We start from the raw sequence: 13,261 nt of genomic DNA on the forward strand, positions 1-13,261 counted from the left end.
ATTGATTCCCGATTTCCGATGGTTCCTTGAAGCCACATTCAATCGAGTGCAGCCTTGATGTCAAGGACTGTCACTCTCACCTTCCCTCAAGCACCCAGCTGTTTTGTCCATATTTGAGTCAAGGCTGTAATGAGGTCAGGAGCTGACTGCCCCTGGCAGAACCCAAACTGGGCATCACTGAGCAGCTTATTGCTGAGCAAGTGCTGCTTTATAGCACTGTTCATGATACTTGCCATCACTTTACTAATGATCGAGAATAGACTGATGGGGAGTTAATTGGCTGGGTGGAATTTGTCCTGTTTTCTTTGTGTGTACAGGACATCCCTGGGCAAGTTTCTGCATTGTTGGTTAGGTACCAGTGTTGTAATTTTACTGCAACATTAATAAGAGTAAAAGATTATTTCATTTTAAAACCCTTAGTCTTAATCTATTATTACGCGACAATACACGCAAATTGCATCAACTGTAATCATGCATTTCTGCATCCTGTTTCTGTCCATTTACTCCTGCAACCGAATCCCTCCATCTTACATCATCCAAGTTGTGACAACACATCAGCAATTACATTTTCTCATCCTGCCACGTGTATAAGTTTCAAATTGAATGGCTGCAGGAATAAGCTCCATGTAAACCATCTGAAAGTGCAGTCCTTACATTTCTCCAAAAGCTTTAATGTGTTATGATCAGTACAGACAATTGTACAAGACCCATTACTGACAATATAAATGTTGGAACACCAAGTTCAAGGTCTCCTCAATCATGGAATATTCCTGATAAATATTCAGTTTCCTGATGAAATAACCAATGGGCTTCCTATCTTCTCATCGTCGTCTTGTAAGAATACAGCGCCAACACCCACATCAATAGCCATCTCGAGTAGCTTTGTGTAATTAGGTGTAGCTAACACTGGGGCAGTGGTTAACACAGCTTTCAGGCTGGCAAATGCCTTCTGACATTCTACTGTCCGCTAAAATATCCAGCACTTCTTCAATTAGTCAGTCAGTGGAGCAACCACACTACTACAATTTTGTACAAACTTCTGGTAAACTTGTTCACTGCCAGGAATCATAGTCCTGCTATATTTGTCAATGTTATGGTTGGGACCATATGTCCATGTCTGATAACAGGGCCCAGGCACATGACTCGGACTTTGGTGAATTCACACTTAGCCACGTTTATCACCAGCCTGCCTCCCAAAGTCAATTAAATAGTTCCAATAAAGGCTGCAAATGTTCCTTCCCTGTGTGACTAAAAGACCACAAGTTTGTCGATGGACATCATACAATTGGATAACACAGGAATGACTTGATTGGTTACCCTGTGAAATATGGCTGGCACATTTTCCATACCAACTGGCATGACTTTAAGTGAGTAAAGGCCGTTCAGTGTTACAAAAGCTGAAATAGTCTTCACTCCTTCGGATAAAGGTACCTGCCAGTATCTTCTGAGCAAGTATAAATTACAAATCTAAGTTGCTTGTCCTACTTTTTTCAATACAGTCTTCCCAATGTGGAATTGGATATGAATCAGACTCTGCAACCGCATTAACTTTGCAACAGTCTGCACACAATCATGGGTACCATCTGGCCTTGGCACCATTACTATGGCTGAGCTCCAGTTGCTGCAACTCACTTTGATGCTGTTGTTTTTGGAACATCTGTTCAGTCTGTCTTTGAACATATGCCAACTTTCTTTGGCGTAAGTGTGTCAGGATATTGCATAATTGGAGCCAACTGCCCCTCCCAATTTAATCATTCACAGTTCAAATATGTGGTCGTTGAACTCTGACTCACTAATTTCTCCTTATTTATTTTCAGTGGTCCTCTCAGCTCATGCCCCAAAACTCATTGATGTACAAATGGAATTCCTTTATCCAGTCGTTTGGATTGTCTTGACAATAAGCCCTCGATATGGTCTTCTCTAAGCTCACTAAAGTCCTAATTTTAACCTCTATCCACTGGCAATGAAGGACATTATTCCATTTGACTTCCTAATTAGCTACTGGACTTGCAAACCAGACTTTTGTGTTTCATGCACAAGAACACCCAGGTCCCCCTGCACAGCAGCATTCTGTAATTTTTCACCATTTTAAAGTAGCCCACTTTGTTATTATTCCTACCAAAATGGATGACCTCATGTTTACTAACATTGTACTCCATCTGCCAGACCCTTGCCCACTCCCTTAACCTGTCTATATCCTTCTGCACACTTTGCTCTATCGCTCATTTAAGTGGCTTCTGTGAACTACAACACAGTACACTTGGTCTCTAACTCGAAGTAATCTCCCTGAATTGTAAACAATTGCAGAACCAACAATTGTAAACAGTTGCATTCTCAACACTGAGCCCTGAGACACATCACTAGCCACTGATTGTCAACCAGAAAAACACCCATTTATCACCAAGTTTTGCTTCTGTTAGTTAACAATTCTTCTGTCCATGCTAATGCATTGCCCGTAACACTGTGCATCTTTATCTTATGCAGCAACTTTTTGTGCAGCACCTTGCTGAATGCCTTTTGGAAATCTAGATACACCACGTTCACCAGTTCCCCATTGTCTACTACGCTTATTATAACCTCAAAGAATTCCAATAAATCAGTTAAAGATGACTTGCCTTTCATGAACCCAAGCTTCATTAAATAAATGTAGGTGTTGCATTTTTGTAAGGCAAACCAGGACAGGACTATTACAATTAATGGCTGGGCCTTGGGGGGTGTTGCTGAGCAAAGAAACCAAAGGGTGCAGATGCATCATTCCTTGAAAGTGAAGTTGCAGGGAGACAGGGTGGGGAAGAAGGTGTTTGGCACGCTTTCATTCATTGGTCATAATGTTAAGTGTAGGAGTCGAGATGTCATGTCTCAGCTGTACAGAACATTTGTGAGGCCACATTTAGAATTATTATAGACAAATCTGGCTGACCATTTCTATGAAGGATTTTGTGCAACTTGAGAGGGTGTCGAAAAGGTTTCCAAGAATGATGCTGGAACTGGAGTGTTTAAGGTATAAGGTGAAGCTGAATAGGCTGGGGCTTTTCTTTTCCCTGCAGTGAGAGAAAAGGAGGCTAAGGAGTGGCCTGAACAAGACTTATAAAATCATGTGGGGCATTGATATGGTGAATAGCCAAGGCCTTTTTCCTCGAACAGGAGAGTCCAAAACTAGAGGACAGTGGTTTAACGTGTGAGGAGAAACATTTGAAAAGAACCTGAGGGGTAACCTTTTCACGTGTATGTGTGGAAAAAGCTGCCAGCGGTAGTGGTGGAGGCGGGTTCAATTACTGCATTTAAAAGGCACCTGGATGCGTGTATGAACAGGTAACATTTAGAGGAAGATTGGCCAAATGTTTGGCAAATGGTACTTAGTCAGATTGGGAAATCTAGTCAGTGCAGTTGGACCGAAGGGTCTGTTTCTGTGCTGGATATCTGTATGACTATAATGTTTGTTAAAACGGAAAATAAGCTCTAGTCTTACCACAGCTGGAATACTGTGACCTGTTCTTGGGACTCATATCACAAAGAAAAGGTACACTGGACAGAGAGACAATCCACATGAGGTTTAATCGACTGATCCTGAAGATGGAGGGACTGTCTTGAGAGTAGAGATTGAGTCGTTTGGGCCTATACTCATTAGAACATAGAAGATTCAGTACTGACATTCTGAAACATCTATTATTTTCAGGAAACTTGATGGTGTAAATGCAGAAATGTTGTTTCCCCTTGTGGGAGAGTTTCGGACCAGGGAGTAGAATCTCTGAATGAGAGGTCACAAATTTCGGGCAGAAGAGAATTTTGTCTCCCAGAATGTAGAGAATTTATGGAATTCTTTACCACAGAAGACTGTTGAGGTTGGGTCATTCAGTATTTTGAAGGCTGAAATGGACAGATTTGGATTTGGTAATTGAATCAATGCTGACAGTTAAAACGCTGGAAAGTGGAGGTGAGGATGAGCAGCTCAGCCATGATGTCATTGTTTGGAAGACCAAACCCCATTGGCTGAACAGGCTGCTTCTGGTTCCCTATCATTGACCTTTGCTCTAAGTTAGTCTTTTCAGAATTATCTCGGCCACATTTAAATTAACCTGCATTTCATGTTTGAAGCCCGGCTGCTTCAATCCCTCCTCATCATGAAAAAAGACAGGAATCGCCTTCCTCCCTGTTTGATGGCATTGCATTCCGCCTGTAATGCAGTGACTACATTTATAGTCCTCCAGTTCTGTTGAATATTTGTCAAACACAACCACAGCTGTCACAGAAAAGATTAAAGACAGATGAAAACTACATTTAAACTACCATATCAAACACATTGTCGGTATGCATTGCATGGAATACACACATTGCATATTAAAGCTCTCAGCGCTCATCCATTAAACACTGCAAGGGTTGTTCATAGATGATTTGCTTATGTGTGTAAGTATGTCTGTGCCTGTAGATGATAATCTACTTGTATAACAAAGTTTTGATGCATAGTATTGTTCCCTTTTTCTTCTGGTATCAAGCATTTCAAAATCAGAATGACAGTGGGTAGGAGTTTAAGCCCCTTTACACGGCTACATCAAATGTTTTCCGTGATGGTACAGCTCATGTGATGTGCTGGGTAAATCTCCCTCTATATTGTGCTGTCCATTGCAAACATGTCAAATACATTTTGGTTTAGACACAGTGTAGAGCTGCATCCAGGATTCTCTAAAAAAAAACCCTCCCGGAGCAGGTACAACACAGAGTCGACACAGAATAAATCACCCTCTACAATATTAAACATTCCATGAGATGTGCAGTAAAAGTTAATTATAGACTAAATATGCATTGCACTGAACCATTAAACATTCCTCAGCCAAGAATAATACTGCTGAGTTACAATGAAAACACTATCACATTAAAGTCTTTCCGATCAAGCATGTCCAGATCACTCAATACTCAGACAGATTTTTGAGAAAATCTGGTTGTACTGACTCAAATCTTTCGAAAGAAATTGATGAATTTGGCTGAGAGCATATGTTGGTGAGGTGTTGGCTTCATGTTATTAAGGAAAACATTGTCCGATTGTGGAGAGGCAAAACAAGGCATCAGATATAAAGAAAAATGGCGGGAGGCAGGAGGGGAAGAGAGAAAAAGAGAGACAGAAATATTAGCTGTGCCAATGTATCTCTTAATTATAGTTTTTTTTTTGACTAAACATGACAATTGATACCTCTGTTATTCAACAATCATACAACTTATGTATTAAAAAGTCCTAACATCAATTAGTATTGGAATCCATTGAGTTATTTGCATTTTTTCCACAATTCGTGTGCTGTGCTTGTGGGGAAATATAAATTGGGGTTTTGTTGTTCCGTAATTTATTCTGAGAATTCTATTTCTGTGTTTATTTACATAAATGCTTAATTGGTTTCAAAGAAGTGATGGTGACAGCAAAGCCAGGTGAAAGAAGTGATTTGTTGGTTTGATTCAAATCGAAACAAGTTTATTTTAAGAATGTTGACGATTTTCAGAAGTGAATACAAATTTATGAAGACGAATTGCAACAGATTTTATTTATGCCTGGATGATAAACACAATTTAAAACTTTTATTTAGGTTAAAAATTCAGTGCTGAAAATTCTGCAATTAAACTTCAATGTTGAACTGTATCTACTCTGAATGTTGCTGCTGAAAATGTGTTGCTTATGCCCGAAATGTCGATTCTCCTGTTCCTTGGATGCTGCCTGACCTGCTGCGCTTTTCCAGCAACACATTTTCAGCTCTGATCTCCAGCATCTGCAGCCCTCACTTTCTCCTACTCTGAATGTCCCACTAATTTATATTGTAGTCCGTTTAGACGGTGCAACATCACTCAAAGTGCATTTTAGAATATTCACGTGAAATACTTGAAATGACATCAGGAACTGCGCAACAATTACATTTAATTGATATAGTTGCTGTGAGGTTTTGTTACATGTATTACTTTCCGGTAAGGGTCAGCAATGAGTCCCTATCGCCAATTGCCCATTGAATAATTTGCTAAAGCCACTTCAGAACACAGTCAAGTACTTCCCAGTGGGTCTGAAATCTCATGTTGGCCAGACCATGGAAAGGTGACAGATGCCTTGTCATTCGTGAACCAGCTGTTTTTGTATTTTCCCATTGACTCGGGTGACATGGTCACCATTTGGCTTTCTTTCCGATTCCAGACTTTCTTTGAATTCAAATTTCACCCTGGGCAAACGATGGTATTCCAAGCCCCGTCCATTCAGCATCAAACTGGAGTTTGGGAATACTGGTGTAATGGTATCACCGCTGTGATCCTAATATTGGGAATGCACAGAAAGTGGTCACAAACAGAAATGCAATAAATCTGACACTTTACATCATGAACAAATATTGGAGTGCAATACTGGCAAGAACTGTTTTGCTGTTCACAGCAACATCACAGGAGACTTTGCATCCAGTCATCAATCTAAACTGTGTACCGGACTCTGTCTGAACTTTACTCCAAACCTTTTGATTGCTAATTACATACTCATCACGCCTCCTCACCGTAATTTGCATTTTTTGAATTCTTCACTGGCTTATGAAAAAGTTAGTCACATATCCCAAGAAGGTGGTCATCAGCTACCTTTTTGAAGGCCTGCCATCTTGCTTGGCTAATTATGGTTGATCTTTCTTAAGAAGCTTTATTACAACCAAATGGCTTCTCAGTCGAGACTGTAGTGCTGGAAAAGTACAGCAGGTCAGGCAGCGTCCGAGGAGCAGGAGAATCGACGTTTCGGGCATGAGGCCTTCATTAGGATACCTGATGAAAGGGTTATACCTGGAATGTTGATTTTCCTGCTCCTCGGATGCTGCCTGACCTGCTGTGCTTTTCCAGCACTACACTGTCAACTCTGATCTCCAGCACCGGCAGTCCTCACTTTCTCCTGATGGGTTCCTTAGTCAGGTTCGGCACAGGAAAGGACCATCACCTTATTGTTGAACGGGTAGGGCAGGCCAGGTAGGAAGGTCAGACGTCCTCCTCTGAAGGACAATACTGAACCATGTAACATGCTTCAAACCTTTGGTAGATCTGCCCTTATCGTTCATTATTCCAGCATTTTAATTTCATACTCTTTTATTAATTGAAGCTAACATGGTAGGGACTGATTCTGGAACTTTACTCCAAACCTTTTGATTTCTAATTACATACTCATAACGCCTCCTCAGCCACTTTATCAAACTGTCATGTTAGCTTCAATGAGTTTTTTATTGACTCATGGAACATGGTGGTTGCTTTTAGTTGTCCGTAGTTGTCCTTCAGCAGATGGCAGTAAGCTGCCTTTCTGAAATAACATGTTCCAAAATGGCCTGAGGAAGGGAATTCCAGATTTTGACCCAATTACAGTAAAGGATCGGTGACGTATTTCCATGTCAGGATGCCGAGTGTTTTAGAGAGGAACTTACAGTGGTGCTGTTCCCATGTATCTGCTGCTCCTGTCCTTCGAGATGCAAGTGGTAGTGGGAAGGTACTGTCTAAGGAAGTGGCTAAGTTACTGCAGTGTAGTATTTAAGATAGTGCATATGGCAGGTACTAAGAATCAGATTTGGAGGCAATGGACGCTTGTGGATGTGCTACTGATCAAGTGGGATGCTTTGTCCTGGACAATGCCAAGCTTCTTGAGTGCAGTTGAAGCTGCTCCTATCCAGCTGTGCTATTAGCCTTCTGACCTCTGTCTCTGAGACAGTCAATTGGTTTTGCGAGTCAGGAGGGTGAGTTACTCGCTGCAGTATTCCTAGCCTCTGGCCTGCTCGTGCAACCATTGTATTTATATGGAGCGTCCAGCTCAATTTCTAATGAACAATAAAACCCTGGGTGTCGATGGTGAGGGATTCAGTGATGGTAACACTATTGAATGTCGAGGGGTTTTGGTTAGGTTGTCTCTTATTGTCAATGGTCATTGTCTCGCAGCTTTGTGGTGTGAATGCTATGTTCCACTTGTCAGCTCAAGTCTGGAAATTGTCCAGATTTTGTTGCGTTTGAATGTGGACTGAGGAGTCACAAGAAAGTGCTAGACTAATGCAGATTTCACTTCTGACCTTCTGATGGAGGGAAGGTCATTGCTGAAGCAGCTGAACATGATTGTGCCAAGGACAGTTTCTTCAGGAACTCCAACAGAGATTTGCTTTGGCTGAGACGACTGCCCTCTAACAAGCAGAGCCATCTTCCAATGTGTGGGGTATGACTGCAGGCAGCAGGGAGGTTGTCACCTGATACCCATTGAGTCCAGTTTTGCTAGGCTCCATAATATCACACTCTGTCGAATGTGACCTTAATGTCAAGGGCTGTCACCCTCCCCTCATTTCTGGAATTCAGTTCTTTGTCCATGTTTAAATCAAGTCTGTAATTCAGACATGAGCTGAGTAGGCCTTGCGTAACCCACATTTACGCAGGTTATTGCTGAGCTAGTGCTGCTTGATAGCACCTTCCTACATCTAACTCATGATTGAGCATGGACTGATGGGGCAGTAATTCGCCAGGGTGGTTTGACCTATTTTCTGTGCACAGGATGTGCCTGGCCTATTTTCCACATTGTCCATGCCAGTGTTTTAGCTGTACCGTGATTGCTTGGCTAGCACAAGTCATCAGTATTATTACCAGAATTTTGTCAGGCTCCATAGCATTTGCAGTAACCCCTGCACCCCCTCTACCCCCCCCCCCCCACCCCCCCCCCCCCCCCCCACCCCCTGCCCAACAGTGCCCTGATTTCACATGGAGAGAAGCGAATTCCCTGCTGACAGGTATCTGTGATATTGGTGATCTGTGGAAGATGCCGAGATGGATCAGACAATTGGCACTTCTGGCTGAAGATTGCTGTGAATGCTTCAGCCTTAACTTTTGCGCTGATGTGTTCTGCTCTCCAAAGCAGAGCAAGGGAATATCTGTGGAGCTTGTTTCTTCAATGAGTTGTTTAATTATCAACTTTAATTCATGACTTGATGTGGCAGCACTGTGGGCTCAGACCCCTGTTTCCTGAAAGAATGGTCTAGGCACAATATCTCCAGACTATAACTCCAACCCCCACTCCATAATGTGCATATTCACAACAGAAGATTGCTTATCCTTTGTATTGTGTAGATTCCAACAATGCATCGTATATTCGCTTAAATTGTTAGTCTCGAAAATGCTTTACTTCACAGACTTTAGGATATAATGTTCTGTTTCAATTCTTCTCTCCGACAGGCAAGGCCATCGATGTCACACTGATTTTCCTCCTCACTAATTGCAAAACCAAACATTTTTCACCTCATCTTTGAACTTACTGATCAAAATTGCTACATTCTTGACTAGACCGTTCATATACGCTGCAAACATCAAAGGATCCAGCAACAAGTCATATAGTAAGCCACTGGACACAAGATGTCTTTACAAAGACTACCTTTGACCATTACCTTCTGCCAACAAATAAACCTTCGATGTACTTGCCAGACTGTACCACATCCCATGAACCCTTACCATATTAAAGATGCAAGATCTGGTCAAAAACCTGATTGAAGTCAAGAAGCATCACATCCACTTTTTGCACCCGATGTTACATCTCATTGCCTCTCCGGAAAACAGAATCAACCACTTCCGATATGATATCACTTCCACCAAAGCCATGCTGAATTTTATTGCTTAAACCTTACAATTCCAACTTTTAATGAATGCTGTCTCTTAGATTTACTTATTAACTTCCCTCAAGCTTTCTACTTTTAAATATAGGTTTATGAGTGAAACTACACGTTGTCATTAAGCTCCTTTCACCCGATGATAACTCTTCTTATCTCTCTGATAGATAATTTACTCTAGCTGAAATAATCTTGTGTCTCTTCTGTTTCATTCTGGGAAATGGGAATGGAATTGAATACAATGTTGAGACCAACAGCAATCTGTTTGTTCTTAACACTGTCAGTGTGTGTTCACCCTCAGAGGTAGGAAGACTGTTTGTGCTGATAATACAGAAAGTAGCGCCTGATGTATCATTCTCAGCTGGCACACAACTTCCTGTTTCTATGTGCCAGCAGCAAGCCACACATCTCACTTCTGATCAGAAAATAAACCCAGGGGATGCAATCTGGCGGAAACATCTGCCAATGTGGCCTATATCAGGACACAGAGTGTGAAGCGATCACATTGAAGTGACATTTGCAAATCGACCTTTCGATCGCTGTTTCGCGGTCTGATTCCAGGACATCATTGGACGAGTCTCTCGACCATCTAACAAGCTCATTCGATTCACTAACGTCTGGGACACATCGACATGTACCTTGTCATGTCTTTGATCTTGTACTACTTGTTACTCTCTCTTCAGATTTAATGTTCCCAGTTTTTGATTCTGTCTTCTGCATCTATTACCTTCCCAGCCGAATACATTCTGTTTGATCTGTTTCCGAAATTTTGATCAACTAAACAAATAATACAGTTTTGTACAGACAGGTATGTTGGTGTGTCAGATCAACAGAATCAATATATGGAGAGACCACCTTGGCTGTATCTAACTCTGACCGACATTGAATTCAAATAAAGCACAGCACCGTATGGTTTCAAACTTTGCAAATCCTCTCTCTTTGAAAGAGCTTGTTCTAACGGTTAATTATTTTCTTGATTATTTCAGAAACTATGACTAAAAATCCCTATTTTTAACAAAGTTTCAAATATTATTAAAAGTTGCAGCCCTGGCATTTCCTACAGCGAGCTTTGTGGTGTTTAAATGTTCTGGTCAAAATTTGCTTCAAGCAGAAGACTGAAACATTGGTTTCTCCGTGTTCCCAGCCATTGCACTTGCAGTTCCATAATAACTGCAAGCTATTGATAAGCCCCAGAGAGAACAGAATGTCCAGGCCCTGTACACATCCAAACGCCATGATGTCGGCCTCGAAGCTCTCCATTTCTTCCTGTCTTGCCAACCCAAGCAGTACATGCTCAACCTCAACTACATTTCCTTTCAATCCTCCCACTTCCTCCAAATCAAAGGGGTAGCCATGGACATCTGTATGGACCCCAGCTATGCCTGCCTCTTCGTCAGATATGTGGAACAGTCAATCTTCCACAGCTACACCGGTATCATTGCCCACCTTTACCACCGCTACATTGATGACTGTATCAACGCCACCTCACGCTACCACTAGGAGGTTGAACAGTTCATCAACTTTATTAAAACCTTCCACCCTGACTTAAACTTCACAGGGACCATCTTGGACACCTCCCTCCCTTTCCTAGACCTCTCCACCTCTATCTCCAGTGACCGACTAAACATTTACTGCAAGCCCACTGACTCCCACAGCTACCTGGGCCACACTCCTCCCATCTGACCTCCTGTAAAAATGCCATCCATTATTGTTAATTCCTCTGCCTCCACCGCACCTGCTCCCAGGAGGACCAGTTCCACCATAAAACATCCCAGATAACCTTTTTCAAAGACTACAATTTCCCCTCCCATGTGGTCGACAATGCCCTGGATCCCCATCCCTCCAATCGCAACAGGGAGGCCTCCTGGTCCTCATCTTCCACTGCACCAACCTCGCATACATCATATCATCCTCCACTGCTTCCACCACCTGTAAACAGACCCCATCACTCGGGGTATATTTCCCTCCCTACCCCTATCTGCATTCCGGAGACACTATTCCCTCCGCAACTGCCTCGTCAGGTCCATGCCCCTCCACCAGCCACATCTCCCCCCTCACCTCCGACAAGGCCCCAAATGATCCTACCACATCCCGGAGAAATTTATCTATACTTCCACAAATGTCATCCATTGTCTGTTCCACCTGATGTGGTCTCCTCTACATCAGGGAGATAGGACACTAACTTGCGGATCATTTCAGAGAACATCTCTGGGACACCCGTGCCAACCAAACCCACGGCCCCGTGGCTGACCACTTTAACTCCCTCTCCCACTCCACCAAGAACAGGCCGGTCATATTCTGTTCATTTCCAATGAATAAATACAAAATAACCGAGCCTGAATTTGGGATGATATTAACAGGATTTATTTTGATCTAAGCATGAACAGATTATTTTGACAGAACAGGTGGAGAGATTCACTTCCTGAAAAAGCAGCTCAAGTGATATAAGCTGGCACCAAAACCGAGTTTGGTCAATACTAAGGCAAAAATACAGCATACAGTCTTGAGTGAAATAAATAAAGAAACTATCTTAACACCGGAACAAGATAGAGTGTATTAAATATGAACAAAGACACAAGTATTTTAGGATATAATAGAAAAGTAATTTATATTACATTGAAATGCAAACAGAGATGTGAATTTGTGTCTCGACATTCTTCCTAGCTAAATTAATCATTTCAGAAATGCCTTTGTTAAATTTCATGAATCATTCGTTGGTCCATTCCACGAACCTTGCGAGGTCCTTGTTAAATTCTGAACCATCGCCTTCCAGGTTCACAGTGGTTGCGAGTTTCATGTTACAGCAAATTGTGAAGTTGTGCACTGTATGCCAATGTCTTAGTTAATAATTTAAAGCAATCACAGCTCCAAACATTTACAAAATATCACTATGGATCTTCCTGGAATCCAAAAAAATTGTCCCTTTGAACAATGATTTTTAAAATTTACTAACATATCTGTTGTGAAGGAGGTTTTCAAATAACTTGAAATGCAAATGGTTCACATCAGTCGGAATACAGTAACATTTCATGTGTTACCCCACACAAAAAGAAATCAAGCAATATTCATGAGTTGCTCGCAGCAAGTCTATGATGGACTGTTTTATCAAACAAAATCATTTCCAATGTTGTGAGCGCTGGTCTATCTTCTGTGCAATGGTCTGAATTTTAAGTTGTGTCTGACTGCAGATGAAACTGGCTGATCTGGATAAAAGTACAGTTTGTGCCTTTCACATTGTTAATGTATATTGCTGACTTTAGTTGAATAAAGTGATGTTGTCCCAGGCATTGTCTGGCACCATTAATTAGACCATTAATTTCCACATCACTAGCCAGACTATCAGGTGGAGTGTATTGATCTCATTGAAACGAATGCTTGGAATATTTCCGGTATGAATCATTTGAAGTAGAGCCTCTGAACGAGAAATAGAACATAGAACAATATAGCACAGAACAGGCCCTTCAGCCCACGATGTTGTGCCGAACATTTGTCCTAGCTTAAGCACCCATCCATGTACCTATCCTATTGCTGCTTAAAGGTCATCATTGATTCTGACTCTGCCACTCCACAGGCAACGCATCCCATGGCCCCACCACTCTCTGGGTAAAGAACCTACCCCTGACATCCCCCCTACACCTTCCACCCTT

This window comes from Chiloscyllium plagiosum, unplaced genomic scaffold (assembly GCF_037043375.1).
Source record: "Chiloscyllium plagiosum isolate Xiang-an unplaced genomic scaffold, Cpla_swu_hap1 HiC_scaffold_36, whole genome shotgun sequence".
Lineage (NCBI taxonomy): Eukaryota > Metazoa > Chordata > Chondrichthyes > Orectolobiformes > Hemiscylliidae > Chiloscyllium > Chiloscyllium plagiosum.